Below are 17,876 nucleotides of genomic sequence, written 5' to 3'. Positions count from 1 at the left end.
TAAAATATTTATAAGTGAAAATATACCGACGATGGACAGTTCGAGGATTAAATAAGGCACAAAACCGACAGTGAGGTATGGCGTGGTCAGGGCCTAGGCAAGGAATACAGTACGAATGAAAATCTTTATGAGGTATTTGCTTTCCACAAGAAATGCAATTATTTACTTTTACTGACATCGGTTTAGAGCAAGAAAAAGTTTCCCCAGTGGGGTACTTAGCTTTTAGTTGAAGACTTTGGTTCTGAAACTTGAAAACGAAAATTTTAGGAGTCGGTAGACCGGGACTTGCGAACTGCTTATGTTTCGGGCACCGCACAGCAAGAAAGACTGATGTAATGGCATCGGCTGCATGTTTTATACCCCTGATGACGTGACATCATGGAAGAATAAACAGCAACCGACGCAGGACCCACGACTTTGTTAATCAGGCTAACTGAGGGCTACTGCAAGCAGATAACCCAAATGTGATGACTGCAACAGTGAAACACGAAGAACATCTAACATCCTGTCATTGTGGAATGTGTCCACAGGGAGTAACATACTGTTGGGGGACATGGCCTACAGTACTGACATGTTCTGAATAACACCCATATACAGTGCAACACCAGTGTATATACCTGTAGGACAATGCCAACTGCTGCAGAGATACACTATGGCATAAGACCTTACAGCAGTCCAGATTATCAACTGGATCTAGGCTGCAACATGTGGTGTTCAGTGTATGGGACACTGCAAAGTGACACATGTGTAGGGTTTACCTATCATGCATCTGCATAAAAGCTGAGGGGGGGGGGTCTCAGCATGACACACCAGTGAACTGCAGCAGGGATCCTAAGGATGGTAGGAATAGCTCTATCTGCATATAGTCAGGTTCAGGACCTGTGGCAGCCGTAACCTTACCCACACTGCAAAAGTGATGGCATTGTGTGAACACCATGGAATGTGCACATGAGTAGACCTTGCAATCATGCAGAATAGTGGACATGTGTAGAGCACACTGAACATACACTGGCAATTGCAGAAGGCCCATGCTGGTACACCCCTGCCATGAGCAGTGACTGCTGTACTACACACAACAAGAGGTGTGATAAACAGTCATGATAAGGGTGTGCACACATATGCCCACATGGTGTGTATGCACTGTGGTCAGCAGCCGCACACCTAACACAATCTGTAGACAATGCATGTGAAAATACAGGACATATGTCACATACCGGGGCTGTGTACTGCCAAGATATGCGGTTCTGTGGTCCCATGGCAGATCAAGGCTGTGTGTGTGTAAAATCAATAAAGGTGTGTACACCCCCCATAGCCCTGGTATGCTCTGATGGTTGTCAGTGTAAGCATTTCTGCAGTGGTCATGCATGGTCTGTTGATGTTAACAGCTGTAAATCAAGCATTCACCAATGACAACAGTCCACATATCATCCCAGGTATGTGTTGCTGAAAAACATAGGGCTGTGAGAAGTAAAGCTGACATAAATAACACAGTACTACACATTCCACAATGGGTTGTACACCTGTGAGTTGTGGTGCACAGTACATGGCAGGGTGCAGAACAGGTGCACAGCAATACTGTGTACATGGGTACAGTGTATCCAGGGGAAGGGGCATCACCTAGTCACAGCACATGCATCACACACATGTATACTGTTGCTAGCATGGACTGACTATAGCTGAACTGCATGCTGTTCTGTACCACATGTTCTGCATGCTGACAGATGGATAATAGGAGAACTGTGTGTATGATCATTGTGAAACCTCACCTGTATGTGTGCGTGCGTGAGTGTTTGTGTTTGCCTGCAGGGTCATTCTGGTGAAGTGTTGGGAGGTAGATGCATGTATGATGCATGTGTCTGTTTGTGTGTGTGGCCATGTATGCATGGATGATTGTGGGGTGTTCATACAGCTCTACCCCCCTTTGGGATCATGCAGCACATGGACTGCCATATTACACACCAGTAATACCTGTTATGAGTGTAATCACAGGACAGCAAATAGTATAATATGGTCTGTAGCATGAAACAGGCATCCAGAGGGAAGGTAGACTTCAGGTACACACTTGATATCGCAGTCAGCAGAGAGGTCACCTACATCCCATGTATGCAGCTCTACAGATGCATTGGGAAAGAAATAGTCAACACCAGGGAGTGTATCCAAATATTACAGGTGTCACATGGGCTGACGGAGCAGCATATCTGGCATGTACTGAGCATTACATACACATAACACACCAGTGGGAGCTATTATGGATACAACATAGTAGCCCACACATACAGGGGCCATGCACATCATTCCGAGCATACAGAGGATGCATACCAAATGACAGCAGTGAGGCCATGTAAATCCACTACGCATGTCAGGCCTTGTGTTGTGGCCGCTTGTGTGGGCATTTAGAGGTCTGTGATGTTAATGAGTGGTATCAATGTGTGTATGCAAACAAGTGTGATGCAGGATGGGGTAACGCATTGACATATACGTGAGACTGTCTGTAAAGCCATGGAGAGGTAGGTATTATGGAGGTGTGTGTGTGTGTGTGTGTGTGTGTGTGTGTGTGTGTGTGTGTGTGTACTGCTAGGCAATGCTGTACAGGTTTTAAAGCGCATGTATTGTTTTCTCCTACAGGTGGTGAAGTGGGTCAGGGTCCCTCCTGCATGCAATCTGATGTAGGTGTCCATACAGACACTGATGATGATGATGATGATAATAATGTTGAGGCACAGGTGGGGTTGTCAGGGGCCAACATTTGACATCCCCCTTTTAGCCACCCCACCCCTGCACACAGTTTCAGTGCCCATCACCAGTGGCCATAGCAGAGGGACAGCTGGCATTCAGTGGCAGTGCACAGGAAAGTGTGGTAACCATGCCTACTGTGTCCGGTCGCAGCAGGCATAGCCAGATGTCCAGCAGGCTGCCACATAGGCAGATGTCCCAGGGTGCTCATGGTAGGGCCGCTGGATGTCATGCCCCTGGCAAAGGCGACATAGCTGCTACCAGCAGAAGCATGTTTCAGGCTGTAATGGTGGCACAGGCACGTAATGAGCGTTACACCAGGCAGGGCCTTAGGCTGCAGAGGGCTGCTCTCGCATCTGTAAGCGACAACCTCCGTGTACTGTTGGGTGCCATCCGTGCTTCTACTAAGCAAGCGGATAGACGGCATGATGAGATGATGGCCCTCATCAGCCGTGGTATGTCTGTGCTTCAACATGTGGTGGGGATGCGGAGATGCCCGTGTGGACATGGGCCAGCAACAGCAACAGCTGGCATTCAACATGGACATGCTAGGACACCAAGGGGCTCCTGTTGTGGCAGTGGCAGCCCTGGCAGTGTGGGGTGTGTGCTGTCCACACCACAGCAGGCCACGTGCACATGGTCCTGGCCAGTCCCAGGAGGGACCTGGTACCAGTGGACAAATGTCACCAGCAGGTGAGAATAGAACATCAACGCCTGTACCTGGACATGCCCGCGGACTCCTGGCAGGCACAGTCCATGTGTCCGTGGCCGGAGGAAGTGAACTGCACACCCTACAGGGTATGGTCTGCAGCTGTCCATAAACACCTCTGTACACATGGCAGAACTGTGTGCATGCATACCCACACACTATGCAAACACACCTAGGGCAATCTCATACCCACACACACCACATCACCTCAGCCAGCTCCCCAGAGTACACCCTTCACCCACACACATGGTGTCAAATGTATGGCCCATCCTTGGCCTCTGGCAAACCAACACCACACCCTGTGCATATGATGATACCTGTGCCCCATCCCTGTCATCCATACCATCGATGCAGGGACAGGCTGATATGGTTCTGATGTACATAGTGACTGTACAACAGTGTACCACAGTCCTGCAGTGTAACATGTTGTAGGGAGTAGAGTGTGAGGCATATTTGGCAGGTAGTGTAGCCATCCAGCAATGCTGCCTTATAGCTGTTAGTAACACTGGTTAGTTGTGGTCTCTAAAATGTTATCCATGTGTGTTGTAGGTGTACATGTGTCAGCACGAGGATGGTCTGCAGTCAAATTGCACAATAGGATAAGTCACTGTGCTGACACCATGGCAGTGACATATCTGGGGTACAGTCAAAATCATTTCACAGGTTACTATACTGGTTATTTCCTGTGCCACATGGACAGGTGGCCCGCTGAGGAGTGTATACCCTGCAACCTGATGTAGACCCATCCACATACACGCACACGGTTACTTGCCAACACTGGGACTAGACTCCTACCTAGCAATGTCATGATAGTGATGTGTGTGGCTTACACTGAACACACCGCACACGTTTAGGGTGAGGTGTGTCCCACGTTACATGGTACATGCAGAACATCCCCGGCATGTACAGTATGCTAATGGGGGAGGTAATGGGTGTATTTAGATGATACGTATGCCACACTACGTATCATCTAAATACACCCATTACCTCCCCGGCATGTACAGTATGCTAATGGGGGAGGTAATGGGTGTATTTAGATGATACGTAGTGTGGCATACCATCATATACACATTTACATACACATAACAGCCAGACACACATCTGAGATACCAGGGCCTATCGCTACTAACTACCTTGACCGTGTCTCCAATGTGTTACAGGTATGCTGCAATAAAACAGCTAAGATGATTTGTGCACTGGTAAGCGCTGCCTACACTGTGTAAGTGCCCGTACATTCACCCATAGCTTAGCACCAACTTAGCTTCGTGCAAATGTGCTTAAAGCTGCTCAAAACTGCCTTAACCACTCTGTATCCGACAGTCCTTGTTCTGCCCAGCAACAAAATGAACAGCCCTTGCAGGTCTTGAACCCAGGACCCTTTACAGTGAAGTCTCAACACTTAACCACTACGCTATGACCACTGTGGAGACAGCTGTTGTTTTACCAATATAGCTGCCAATACACATACTGAGTAATACTGAACAATTGCCTTTACTTCCTAAATTGTGTAGTCCTTGTTCTTAATATGACTGTTGCATCACATATGTTTTTTTTATCATAATATACACATAGCAGATACATATGGTGAGATACATGTGGGAGGGTATACACAACCATGATGTTTACTCATGACTGGAATATGGTTGTACAAATATCATAGATGTATATATGTCTAAATGTACATACACATGTATACTCATACATATGTCTGTATACACATCTGTATAGTGCTACATATATATGGCCATGTGTGCACCTCTTCGTATGTACATATGTATACATATATACATGCATATATACATATGTGTATATATAAGTATACGTATACGTACATACAGATATATGTGTATATAGCTATATATGTATGCACATCCTATGTGTACAGATATGCCTAGTTATGTTGCTATATATATATATATATATATATATATATATATATAAAAAAATATATATATATATATATATATATATATATATAAAACTACATGTGCATACATATCTATTCTGATATACTGACTACTGTCAACATATCTGTAGATATCCATACATATATGTGCATATGTATCACTACTTGTATATGTGCAGACATATATTGTTCTGTATTTGTATATATCTGGGTGTGTATATGTATATCTATGTACATATACATACCCATCTATATATGTTGATATGTATATGTGTAATTATATATATAGATATCTGGATAACTATATGTACATATATTTTCACCATATGTCCTGGACATGGAGTGTAGCCCTACCCCAGCCCCTATAGTCCCAACTTCGTAGTGCAAGGGGATGTCAGGTATGTATAGCAGGTATATTAGTAGACCATTGCTAGTGTAATTGGAATTGTCTTCAAAGACATGGTGTGTGTGGGAGGTCACATCTGCTTATCACGTGTGTCATTGGCTACTGACAGACATCCTGAGGGCATCATAGTAAAGTACCGCTGCTAGCATGTAATGCCCCTGTGGACTGCAGCAGAGATATTGGTCAATATATGTGGACATTCTGACACATTCTGTATAGTCCAGAGGTATACACAGAACCCCTTAGTGCAAAACATGTGCACCATGCCTGACAATATGGATGTTAACAGCCATGTAGATGGGTATAACACATAACGACTGGTATACATATGCCACCATAGGTTATGCATTCTCACACCCCTGTCTGGCCCGACACATAATAATCGCTGGTACAGGGGTGCCATGGTCACATACTTCCCACTAGATATTGACATACATCTGTACAGCATCCCACTGCTCTGTCTGACATACATGACTGTTAAGGGAGACCCGGCAGCAGTACATCTGGCAAGTATCTGCACATGACATCTCACTGGGTAAGTACACTAAGCTGCTAGGCATGTAACAATGAACTGTGCAGGCTACAGGCAGACTGGCTCAACACTGAGCTACATCTCCTATGGGGGAATGCACATGTACCTGCATATATAGCAGGCTCTACAGGCATGTCACAGCACAGAGTAAGATACACCTGTGTGAAAGTGCATAACCATATCCAATGTGAACACAGCCACAGCCACATATAGTAAGCTAGCATAATATTACAGTATATGGACTATCTGTTCAACACCATCCTCATATGTGCCACTCACAGACTAACCCTACATATACTGGGCTACTACACAGTTTGGTCTGATGGCTGTCTGTGGTATGGGACATGTGTGTGTATGGCCCTACAAACATTTAAGCCAATACGGTAACATACAGTGGAGCAGCATGTAACATCAGATAGGATGGGACCTAGAACAATTACATCTACCAGAGTCTGTACACTGGCCAAAGTACATATTAACACTGTCGACATTCACCATAAGTACACAGATCTCAGTACTGTACAAACAACCACAGAATGTCCAGGTTATGTCATCAAATATAACCCCTACTGTACATAACATGTGTAGCAGTCTGATATCTCACTGGCTTAATATCAGATATGATGACACTAATGATGGTGTACAGCATATATGCACCTCTTAATGCACAACATATGTACAAAGGTTGACAGAGTTGTGGCTGAAAGCACATACACAGGACCAATATTGACATGGTGCTGTGATAACCTCATACATTTACTGTTGTAACAGGGTTTTTTGCAACATATGTCCTATGAGGGATATGAAGTCAGTAACTGTCACGGCTTTCACCATCTACAGACTGCAATCCTCACACTACCTTCTGCAGTTCACAGATAGATGCTCTGTGGGTAACACATGAAACCAAAGGCACAACACACTGCCCAGTCTGCAGATGACCCTACAGATGGGGATTCCTCATAAACAGAAATGACATGGCAGGTATTAAAACATGTAGGACAGTCATATCCAAACACACAATGTTAAACCAACATTACTCCAAATGCAGTATAGCAGCACTTACAGTCTGTAGTCAGGTCAGGAACATCCCCCTCCTGTGTGTTGCCCTGTTTCCACAATGTATGTTGTTAGAAGTAAATCCCCAATCCATCTGAGATGCTGTTTGCCAAACAACAGATCTAGTTCCTGCTCACAGTGAATGAAAAGGGTGAAGACCAACATGATGTTCCTAGATACTGGAGTGTGTTTCCATGCAATTGCTATGGGAATGTTACCATATCTGTTCCACATGCAATCAGCTAGGGGAAGGCTGCAATTCGTGCAGAGGCCATCAGCTGATCATGAGCACCACTTAAAATACACAAGCTGCTGCCAAAGCAAAGCAGGTGTAGGTCTCCACATCCACCAAAGAGGGGGTGAGAGAGGCAGACAGAGGCAAAGACAAGTCAGGGAGGGTTGGGAGAGTAAAACTTAGGCATGTTTGTGTCACACACCTACCAGCACAAGGTATCAAACCCCTGATGACTATGTAGTGCTATCACATTTCTATGCCGTTATTGGATGCGTTATAGTTATAGGTTACATGTTGTGGAGCCCTCAGAACGTATATGTGATGGTGAGTGACATCTGCAACAGGGATATGGTAGCTATAGAGTAGGTGTAGTACACGTGCCTGTCTGCATGAACAGGTACTGGGTTCAACACAGCCACATTCTCACAGGGACACACCTGGCAGCACCAGGAATATAACCCATCACTAGTGAGATTGCCACAACACATTACTGTGTAGGTATCACATGCACCACAGGGGTCATACAGAGGTGATATAGGCAAAGGGTATGGGGAGGTGTCTGACATCAGACAGCATGCTTCAGTATGCCAATGGGGGTTGTAGTGAGTGTGGATGTGATCACACACATCATACAATACAGAAACACACAGGGTGCAAGTACTGACATGCATTGATGCATTTCTGCACGGGTGTGTGGTGGTCAACTTTGCTAGATGGGTATACCTTGGCATCAGGCCACATGACAATGGTCAGCATTCTGGCTCAGGGCTGCAGTTTCTGTATTTGCCCACACAGGTGGGTATTGTATCCCCCATCCAGTCAGCTGGGTGACTATTGTATCTGTTCAATGCTGTGCTTCATTTGCAATGTATGTGTTCCTTAGTCCATGACATGGATGGTGTCTGGGATGTGCACACCTCCTACATGCATGTATAGTGACATGTGAACAGTACCTGGGGTGTCTGGCCCATGATGTGTACACAGATTATCATCAGATGTGCCAGTCTTGGCCACCAGTGGTGGGAACTGGTAATGGACAGCAGGTTTACCCTGCACCTACATTGATAGCATGCTAACAGCATTCCCTGGTGTCAGTGGCATCTGTCCATACAGGGCATATTTTCAGGCATGGTATGTCCTTTGTGGGTCACATGTAATGGCACTACAGGTATTGCAGGTGTCCAGTGGGGAACATGGGGAAGGTGCACTGTCTGCATATACGTGCCTATTGGACAGATAAACAGGGTGCCATGCCCTCTGTAGCCCAATTCAATCACTCCATAGTTACTATCAGTGGCCAGTATGCAGTGTACTACCCACATATTGGCTGTTGCCTAGGCATGTGTGTGTGTGTGTGTATGAGATATGGGTTGAGAGTGTGCTCTGGGTAATACTGGGGTTGCTAACTGTGATAGCCTGGCCTTGATGTCACGTATGGGTTTGGATTTCCACCCCAGCCTCTCGGCTATTTTACATCTGTTATCCCTGTATGGTGGACACTGTGATATATACTAGGGCCACCATATAAGAAATTTGCAAAACCCGCTCCACATTGGGCCCAGGTGTCACACCCACCTCCACACAGGATATGAGTTCCTAAAACATACATACACACACACACACACACACACACACACACACACACACACACACACACGCACACACACACCTGTCATGTCTGGGAGTAGAACCCCTAACTAGTTTATTACACTACAGCACTATGCAGTCATAGTACGTGCCACAGAGATTACTGGAGTACTCCTTCCCCAAAAGTGTATATCACAGTGGATGACATCAGCAGGATTGGCAAAGTAGGGCATTCGAATTGTAGTGAGTGTGGCTAGGCTAAAATGCATTGCTCCCTACACAGACAGTGACACACACACAAAACATCCACAACCAACATGTGTAGGTATAGAACCCCTAACAGAGGTCAACATCACACTACAGCATGGAGCTATTATATGATGCACCATGGGGATTACTGGAGAACTCCTTCCCCAAAGGTGTATTTCACAATGAATGACATCAGCAGGATTGCCAAAGTAGGGCATTTGAAATGTACTGAGTGTGACTAGCCTAAAATGCATTGCTCCCTGCACAGATACTGAAACACAAAGAAAACATCCAAAACTACCATGGGTGGGAATAGAACCCTACCAGAGTTCTATATCACATTACAGCAGTACGCAGTTACAGGACACACTACAGAGATTACTAGGCTACAACATTCCCAGAGGTGTATTTCTAGGTGGATGACATCAGCAGCCTTGACAAAGTTGAGCATTTGAATTGTAGGGAGTGTGACTACCCTAAAAAGCATTGCTCTCTACACAGACAGAGTCAGACAGACAGACACACACACACACACACACACACACACACACACACACACACACACACACACACACACACACACACACACTTGCCAAGTCTGGGATTAGAACAGCTACCTAACTAATTTATCACACTACAGCAGTACACAGTTACAGGACGCGCTACGGAAGTTACTGGGCTACAACCTTCTCAGAGGTGTATTTCTAGGTGGAGGACATCAGCAGCCTTGCCAAAGTTGAGCATTTGAATTGTAGGGAGTGTGACTACTCTAACAAGCATTGCTCTCTACACAGACAGAGACAGAGACAGACAGACACACACACACACACACACACACACACACACACACACACACACACACACACACACACACACACACACAGTTGCCATGTCTGGGTTTTGAACTCCTACCTATTTCATCACACTACAGCAGCACGATGTTATGGGATGCGCCATGGAGATTACTGGGCTAAAACTCTCCCAAAGGTGTATTTCACAGTGGATGACCTCAGCATGGGCCATAATCCATTCATCTAGAGGGTGACACGCCACATGCGGGCACACAAAGCATCATATTTCACAGGTATGTGTATACAGCTGCTAGATGACTACTTCCTTGTACAGTCATGTTGCACAGCTGGCACGTGCACCACATAGTCTGTAATGCTGCCAGATACTGGTGTCTAGTATCTGCAGTGAGTGACATCTGACTCTCATGTGGTCGGGGCCCTTTGGCTGTGTGCTGGGTGGGACAGGCCTGGATGGCTCCTTGTCACAGTCGCCGTCTTCCACACATCTATGTACGTCTACCTTTGGCTTATTATAGTGTGTTGTCCTTACATATATGTCTGTATTCCTATACAGTGTGTGTGCAAGGCATGAGTGGTGCATAAAGACATGGCCTTCATGTGTTTAAGTGTGTGAGAATGCCCAGTATGCCCTTTCAGTATGTTGTTGTCTGACATTGCCTTCATTTGTGTAAGTATGTGAGCATGCCCAGTATGCCCATCTGTATTTAATGTGTGGATCGAGTCCAGGTAGTTTGTACTGCAGTGCTGACCTTTGTGTTGTACACTGACAGGTGACATGCTGTTTCTGCAGGGTATGCATCAAGCATTTAGCATTGACTGTTCCTACATTTCTGCATAGGATGGGGGGCTCACCTGACTATTTCTACACAGGATTGGGGGGGCACACCTGACTGTTACTACATTTCTACGTTGGATGGGGATGGGGCACACCTGACTATTTCTACAGTTCTACAAAGGATTGGGGGGGCACACCTGACTGTTCTTACATTACTACATGGGGGGCACACTTGTCTATTTCTACATTTCTACACAGGGTTGGGGGAGCACACCTGACTGTTATTACATTACTACATAGTGTGGGGGGTCACCTGACTATTTCTACATATCTGCACAGGACGGGGGAGGGCACACATGACTGTTATTACATTACTACATAGGATGGGGGGAGGCACACCTGTCTATTTCTACATTTCTACAGAGGATTGGGGGGCACACCTGACTGTTATTACATTACTATGTCGGATGGGGGGGCACACCTGACACTTGTACACATTTGCTATGACTGTACTGGTATGTCAGGTACTCAATTTCATTCTGTATTCTCACCTATCATGCTGACTAGAAGCATACCAGTGTACTACAGATCGTAGCTTTGGATGCCCTACATATTAGTGTCCGACTTCCTACCCTTCAGAACTAACATCCCACTACCTGCCCTGCTGTAGTCTGTCTGTATAGGCCTGGGGGGCAGGTTAACCATAGCCATCATTCAGGGGCCATAGCACAGGCTCTGTTTGGGTATGTTTACACCTTTCCTGCTGGTTGAGACTGTTGTTGGGTATGTGAACTGCCCTGACTGGCATGTGTGGGTCATATGGACACACATGTCGCTCAGCACATTTCCTGCAGTGGGTTTTGTCACCCTGTGTAGTACTGGCTACTATGATGACTCCAGTATGTGTTACAGATGTCATGGTGCCACTATGGATGTCTACTGTCTGCTGCCATAACATTCAGCCACCCTATTCCCTTGTATGCTCACATCCATACCACAGATACAGATAACAACACATTCTACTCCATTTGGCAATTGGTAGGTTGACTGACTTACCTTGAGGGTGTGCCAGACTTGCAGATGGTGCTGGAGGGCTGCCTATGTCGGATGCACATAGTACACTCCCTATACATGGTTGAGCACAGGTAGTGTCATGTTTGGCATCCCTTTTGCTGTATGTGCGAGTCAGAGAGAGGTGTCATTCCCTGGATTCCTACTGTGTCAGTGTATGTGCCATGCATTGTCTCTTTGCTGCAGCCTCGTCATACTGGGCACGCCTCCATCTGCTTACTGAGGCAGGCTCAGGTTGTTCCTCCTCCGAGTCACTCTGTGCCTGTGCAGGCCTTGGCATTGGTGGGGGGGCTGTGTGGCCCTGCCCCATGCTGTTCCTGCTACAGATGTTTCCACAGGATCATATCGTGTAGCATGGCACACACCATAACAATTTGGGTACATGTAGCTGCTGAGTTCTGCAAAGATCCACCGGATGTGTCCAGACACCGGAAGTGTGACCTGAGCATCCCAAACACACACTCTATTATAAGTCTGGTCTGTGCATGTGCCTCATTACAGCGTTCTTGCTCAAGTGTGTGTGCATTTCTGATGGCTGTCATCAGCCACGACTCCAGTATGTAACCAGCAGATGCCATATGTGGGAATCATCATAGCTTCCAGGGCAGCCAGCACATACACTCAGTATAATGCCCTAGGCATCACATATGATCTGACAGTTGATGGAGGGGATCCCATGCGGCTGATGTAGACCCTACCCTGATCACCAGGTGGTGCTTAGATGCGTATGTACGTGCAGTCTATACCACCCACTACCTCAGGGTATTCTGCTATTTGGTGGAAGAGATGCATATTGCTGGCCAACACCTCATGGGTGTTGAGGAAATATACGTGCTGACTGGCATGTGCTGACATGGTATCCAGGAACTGGTGGAATACTCTGGATGCTGATGCCTGTGAGATCCCATGATATCCCCAGTTGAGCTTTGGGAGAAACCTGTGGCTAGTATTCCTAGGCCTACACATACCTTGGTATCCACTGGGATGGGTTCCCCTCAGTCAGTTTGGTGTGTCAGGTGTGGCCGGCACATCAAAACAATTTGCTGTAGGAGGTCTCTGTCCACCCTATAGCGCTCCACTATCGCCAGCTCATGTAGCTCCTGGTAGGTTACCCTGGGTCTGTGCACTCTTCTCTGTCTCCTCAGTATGGGTTGATCAGCAGCATTCACATCCTCACTACCCTCGGCCTCTTGCACATGTTGTTCTATGTTGCCTGCTGCAGCCCTTTTTATTTTGTGGGTTTGCTTGTTAAAATGTCCCCGCTTGTATACACTGGTGGTGTAGAGTGTGGGAAAAAACAGAGGGGAAGGTGTTTGCATAGTTTATAGTAGTGTTCTGGGCTAGGCTGGTCTGCTGCCTGTGTAATTGGCTGATTCTGATACATTTCACCTGACAGCTAAGTTAGCTCTCCTTGATTACCTTCCTACTGCTGTTTTCCCTTCCCATTGCCTTCCTGTTTAAGCCCGGGTGTGCGCCACACAAACACAGTGCTCAAATTTGCACTGTGCAGCTATTTCCTGGTTTACCTTCTTTTTTCTTCCTGTAAAACCTAGTGCGCGACGCGCACACCCACTTAGGCTTTATAAAGAGTGCTAGGCAGGTTTGGACACACCCCCTAGCTTAGCTGTGTTAAGCTAGGAGCAAACCTGAGCCACAGGTCTCCAATCCGCTTACAGTATGCCTGACACCCCCCCACCATGATGTCACCTAACTCCTAGGCTTGCACCAAGTTATTCCTACTCTTACAAACTCAAAAAAACTAACAAACTGTATAAAAACAAAAAAGCGAGGTTGTAGAAGAGCAGTCACAGGGATATTTGTTGACTTAAACACAAGTTTATTAGACATTGTTCCCTCCGAAAGCGCTAATAAACTTGTGTTTAAGTCAACAAATATCCCTATGACTGCTCTTCTACAACCTCGCTTTTTTGTTTTTATTCCTACTCTTACACTGTTGGGACCTGGCTCACATGCTGGGGAAAACTGGAATTCACTATTCTTCCCCTCATTTGCATAGGATTGCCTGCTAATGCATAGTTACATGTCTCACACTGAGCCTCCCCCCTTGGCAACCACTACTCACTGGCCATGTTGTCTTCTGCCTGCCATTGACTTGCATGGCAGAATACTAATTTTAGTTAGAACGCTTAATTTAGGTTCATTGTGTTATCCCCCCCGATCCCATTTGCACGCCACTGCCCTACGCTTAAACAGCCGAGATCGGCTAAAAAAAAAAATAAAAGTTGATTTTTGCATTTTTTTTAATGTTTACAATGCCAATGGCCTTATACTTGGCTATTGGCATGCTTACATGATATACAGCCTTTATTTGGAGCTGTCACAGCTCCGTTTTGGATTTTGCAGAAATGTACTCGGTTACTAACAGAGTACATTTCTGCAGAAAGCACTAGTCCTGCACAGATGGTTGCAAACTTCCTGGATTGCAAAATCACCTCATTTGCATAGATTTTTCCAGCAAATGGGATTACTTGCATACAAGGGCTTCATCCGTGCAGGAGCACTCGTGCACTCCCCTGCAGGCTGTTCCTGGATCGATCTTGCACGCTGTGCAAGCTTTCGAGAAACCAGGGGATGCAGTTACAATTATCTATAAAAATGTTATGAAGAATACTGCAGCAGAAGGAAAGGAGATAGTGCTAGGTAAAAAATGATAAAGTAGTCTAGTTTAAGTTGTAAATGTTTTGGCATAGAGGAGAAGAAATGATGGTAAGACAGAGAAAGTTTCTCAGGGAAACATGTCAATTTCTCAGTATCTACACCACAGAATGATACAGCAGACTCTCTCTTATCCTGACTTGCTTTAAAAGGACTCCTATTTAGCTGGCCATCAAATTTCTGCCATAGCCATAGCAGCAAACAACAACAACACTTTTGCCTCCTCTGGGCACTTCAGAATGTATCAGCTTATCATTTTAACCTTAAAATGTTAAAATCCTGAAACAAGATGAACTTGCAGTTTTCATTTTATATATTACAAGTTTGTTTTTGTTTCGAGATTAAAACCATAAGCCGAGACATTCCAAAGTGCAAGGTTAAACTAAGACCGGATAAGACTAAGTTACCTGTACAGTACATGTGTATACATATATAGAAAATTATGAAAAGGACTAGGTTGTCAAGTCTACTTATAATAAAAAAGTATACTGCAATTATAGTAAATAATCTGAGGTTGGTTCAGGTACATCTAAACAAATGGTTTACACAGGTCTGATATTAAGATACAGTTTAGGTGTTGTTACTGAAGTATTTCAGGGATTTTCAGATTATCTGCACATTTCTGGATTATTCTGATGCTGTATGCCTTGTGACGCTCTTCCTCTGGGCCAGTAATCAAGCAGCCTGAATCCTCACCACTGACACCGATGAGGGACATTCACTTGGAGCAAAGATAGACAGACACAGTATTTCCAAGTGCAGCTCTCTGCACCAAGCACAATTTCCCTTAAGAGCACCCAGGGAACACACTTAGTCTGGGTTTCCCTCTCTCTCGCTCCTGGCCCACAGTAAGACTTCCCCACTAGCACAACTATAGAGCTGAGTCCTTAGCCGAGTGTCCCAAGCCAAGTACTCCACCACTCTCTCTATGAAACCATTTCTCTGTGTCCCTGCTGCAAGTAGGTGACGCACATACTCTTTGAGATTTGATTTTCACACACACACACACACACACACACACACACACACACACACACCCCTGGGAAAGGCTGGCACAGATTTACTAGTTATGCCCCCTATGCCCAGACTATAAGGCAGACACTGCCACCAGGACACTCCAAAACCAGCTACTCTAAGGCTCTTACAAGACTACCAAATTATACTGAGTGAAATTAATATTAATACAAATGGTAATGTTGACCAAGCAGCAAGACTTTCAGAAGTGGCCACAGTGTCACCAAATAAATATAAGTATTCTAAAAGGTTAAAATATTCTCTAAAGGACCAGCCACAATGAAAAGCTAAAATATATTTAATAATAAATAATAAAAACATAAAAATACAGAATATCTATTTACAATAAACAGCAGAGTTTCAATCAAAGGAAATATTAAAATAACACAGTCGAACAGATTCACACATATACAGAAAAACAGTACTTAACTACTCTCACTATATTTTCATGATTGATCTAAAGAATTACTATTCCCTGGTTACTTACTAAAGCAAGACAAGATGACGTGGGTGAGTGATCCTTCCATTTCAGGTTTCAGAAAATAGACTGCACAGAGACTTCTGTCTCAGTGCTGAATTACAGATTGACACCACATACATCTGGCTGTCTAACATCCGGTTCCCATCCTACCCCCATTTGCTAAACCTGAACCAGAATCTCACATATATGTGTTACAATACACACAGACAGAGCTTTGCTAAGATGTGTTATAGCATCTGGAAGCCATAAAACCATTTTAGCACTTCCACCCTTCCAGGGTATTTTTATTATTATTTTTAATTTATTTATTTATTTTACATTTGTTAACTGGCTTAGTCTGGCTGAGCTTTTGGCTCATTTTCAGCAGAGACCGGGGGAGAAAACAGTTTATTAATCAGTTCACAATTAGTTCACTGCTAAGAACAATACATCGGGATGCCATGTCCTTGTGTTTACAGACATTTCATCTGTGGCTGGAATCACAACTGTAAGATACAATCTTTATGGCCTAAACCAGGTAATTTAATTGCAAGATATTTTCTAAAAGTCAGCTGGTGCTGAGCTTAATCTCTTCTCTTCCAGTATTCTGTGTTACAATATAAACATTTAACCAGTTACAATAGTACGGTATGACATACATGTATATTTCTTTTCTGTCCAGCAGGACACACTGTTGGTACATTTTTAACACAGGCATCGGTACAAATCAGTTTGATATACAAATGACATATAATTCTTTACAAAACTCCAGTTAGCTATGCTGGCATATGTTACACATCCACTGCTCTACTTCTCCTGGCATAGCTGACAATACCTCATATCGTCACCCCCCCCTTTGAAGACTCATACTAGTTTCTCAAGTGACCCTGTAGAAATATGGCTTGAGGGATGTACATCTGTCTGGGAACACATTAACCCATTCCCTGTCTTGACAACCCATCTGCATTGGCACTGATGACCACAGTACGATGCTGCACTGTCAATTCACATGCCTGCAGCCCTAGGCTCCACCTTAATAACTTGGCATTTTGCTTGCTGGCTTGATGTAGCCATGTTAAGGGATTGTGGTCTATAATTACAGTGAATTTCCTTCCATACAGACAGGGTTGAAGTTTCTGCAGTGCCCATACTATGACTAGACATTCTTTTTCTACAGCTGCATAACATTCCTCCCTGGGTTGGAATCTAAGGCTAAGATACACAACTGGGTGCTCTTCTACCTCTGACAAAATCTGGCTGAGTACAGCCCCCACGCCATTCAAAGTATCCACTGGCACAACAAATTCTTTGCTGTAACCTGGACAGGCTAACACAGGGGGTCCTCCCAAAGCCGCTTTAAGCTTCTGGAATGCCTACTCCTAGGCTGGAACCCACACTACCTTGTCTTACCTGTTTTTCCTCATCAGGTCTGCGAGTGGAGCATATATTGTACTATAACTGGGAACAAACTTTCTATAGTACCACACTGTCCCCAAGAATGTCCTCACCTGCTTTTTGGTAACAGGGGCAGGCCACACCTGAACAGCTTCTTTGGTAGGTTCTGGCCTGATCTTACCACTCCCCACTCTATGTCCCAGGTAGGAGACCTCTGCCATACCCACATAACACTTATTGGGCTTAATGATCAACCCTGC

General features: G+C 45.0%; 1 protein-coding gene across 3 annotated transcripts in view; it reads right to left on the bottom strand.

The window, feature by feature from the left end:
• FAF1 (Fas associated factor 1) overlaps positions 1–17,876 on the bottom strand; it is a 5,915,525-nt gene that overhangs the window by 174,821 nt on the left and 5,722,828 nt on the right. The gene's annotated exons all lie outside the window — the stretch shown is intronic.

The sequence above is a fragment of the Protopterus annectens genome, chromosome 14.part0, assembly GCF_019279795.1.
Source record: "Protopterus annectens isolate FY-2018-M chromosome 14.part0, PAN1.0, whole genome shotgun sequence".
Lineage (NCBI taxonomy): Eukaryota > Metazoa > Chordata > Ceratodontiformes > Protopteridae > Protopterus > Protopterus annectens.
The sequence above is the reverse complement of the archived record's forward strand: the minus strand, read 5'-3'. Positions and strand labels throughout refer to the sequence as shown.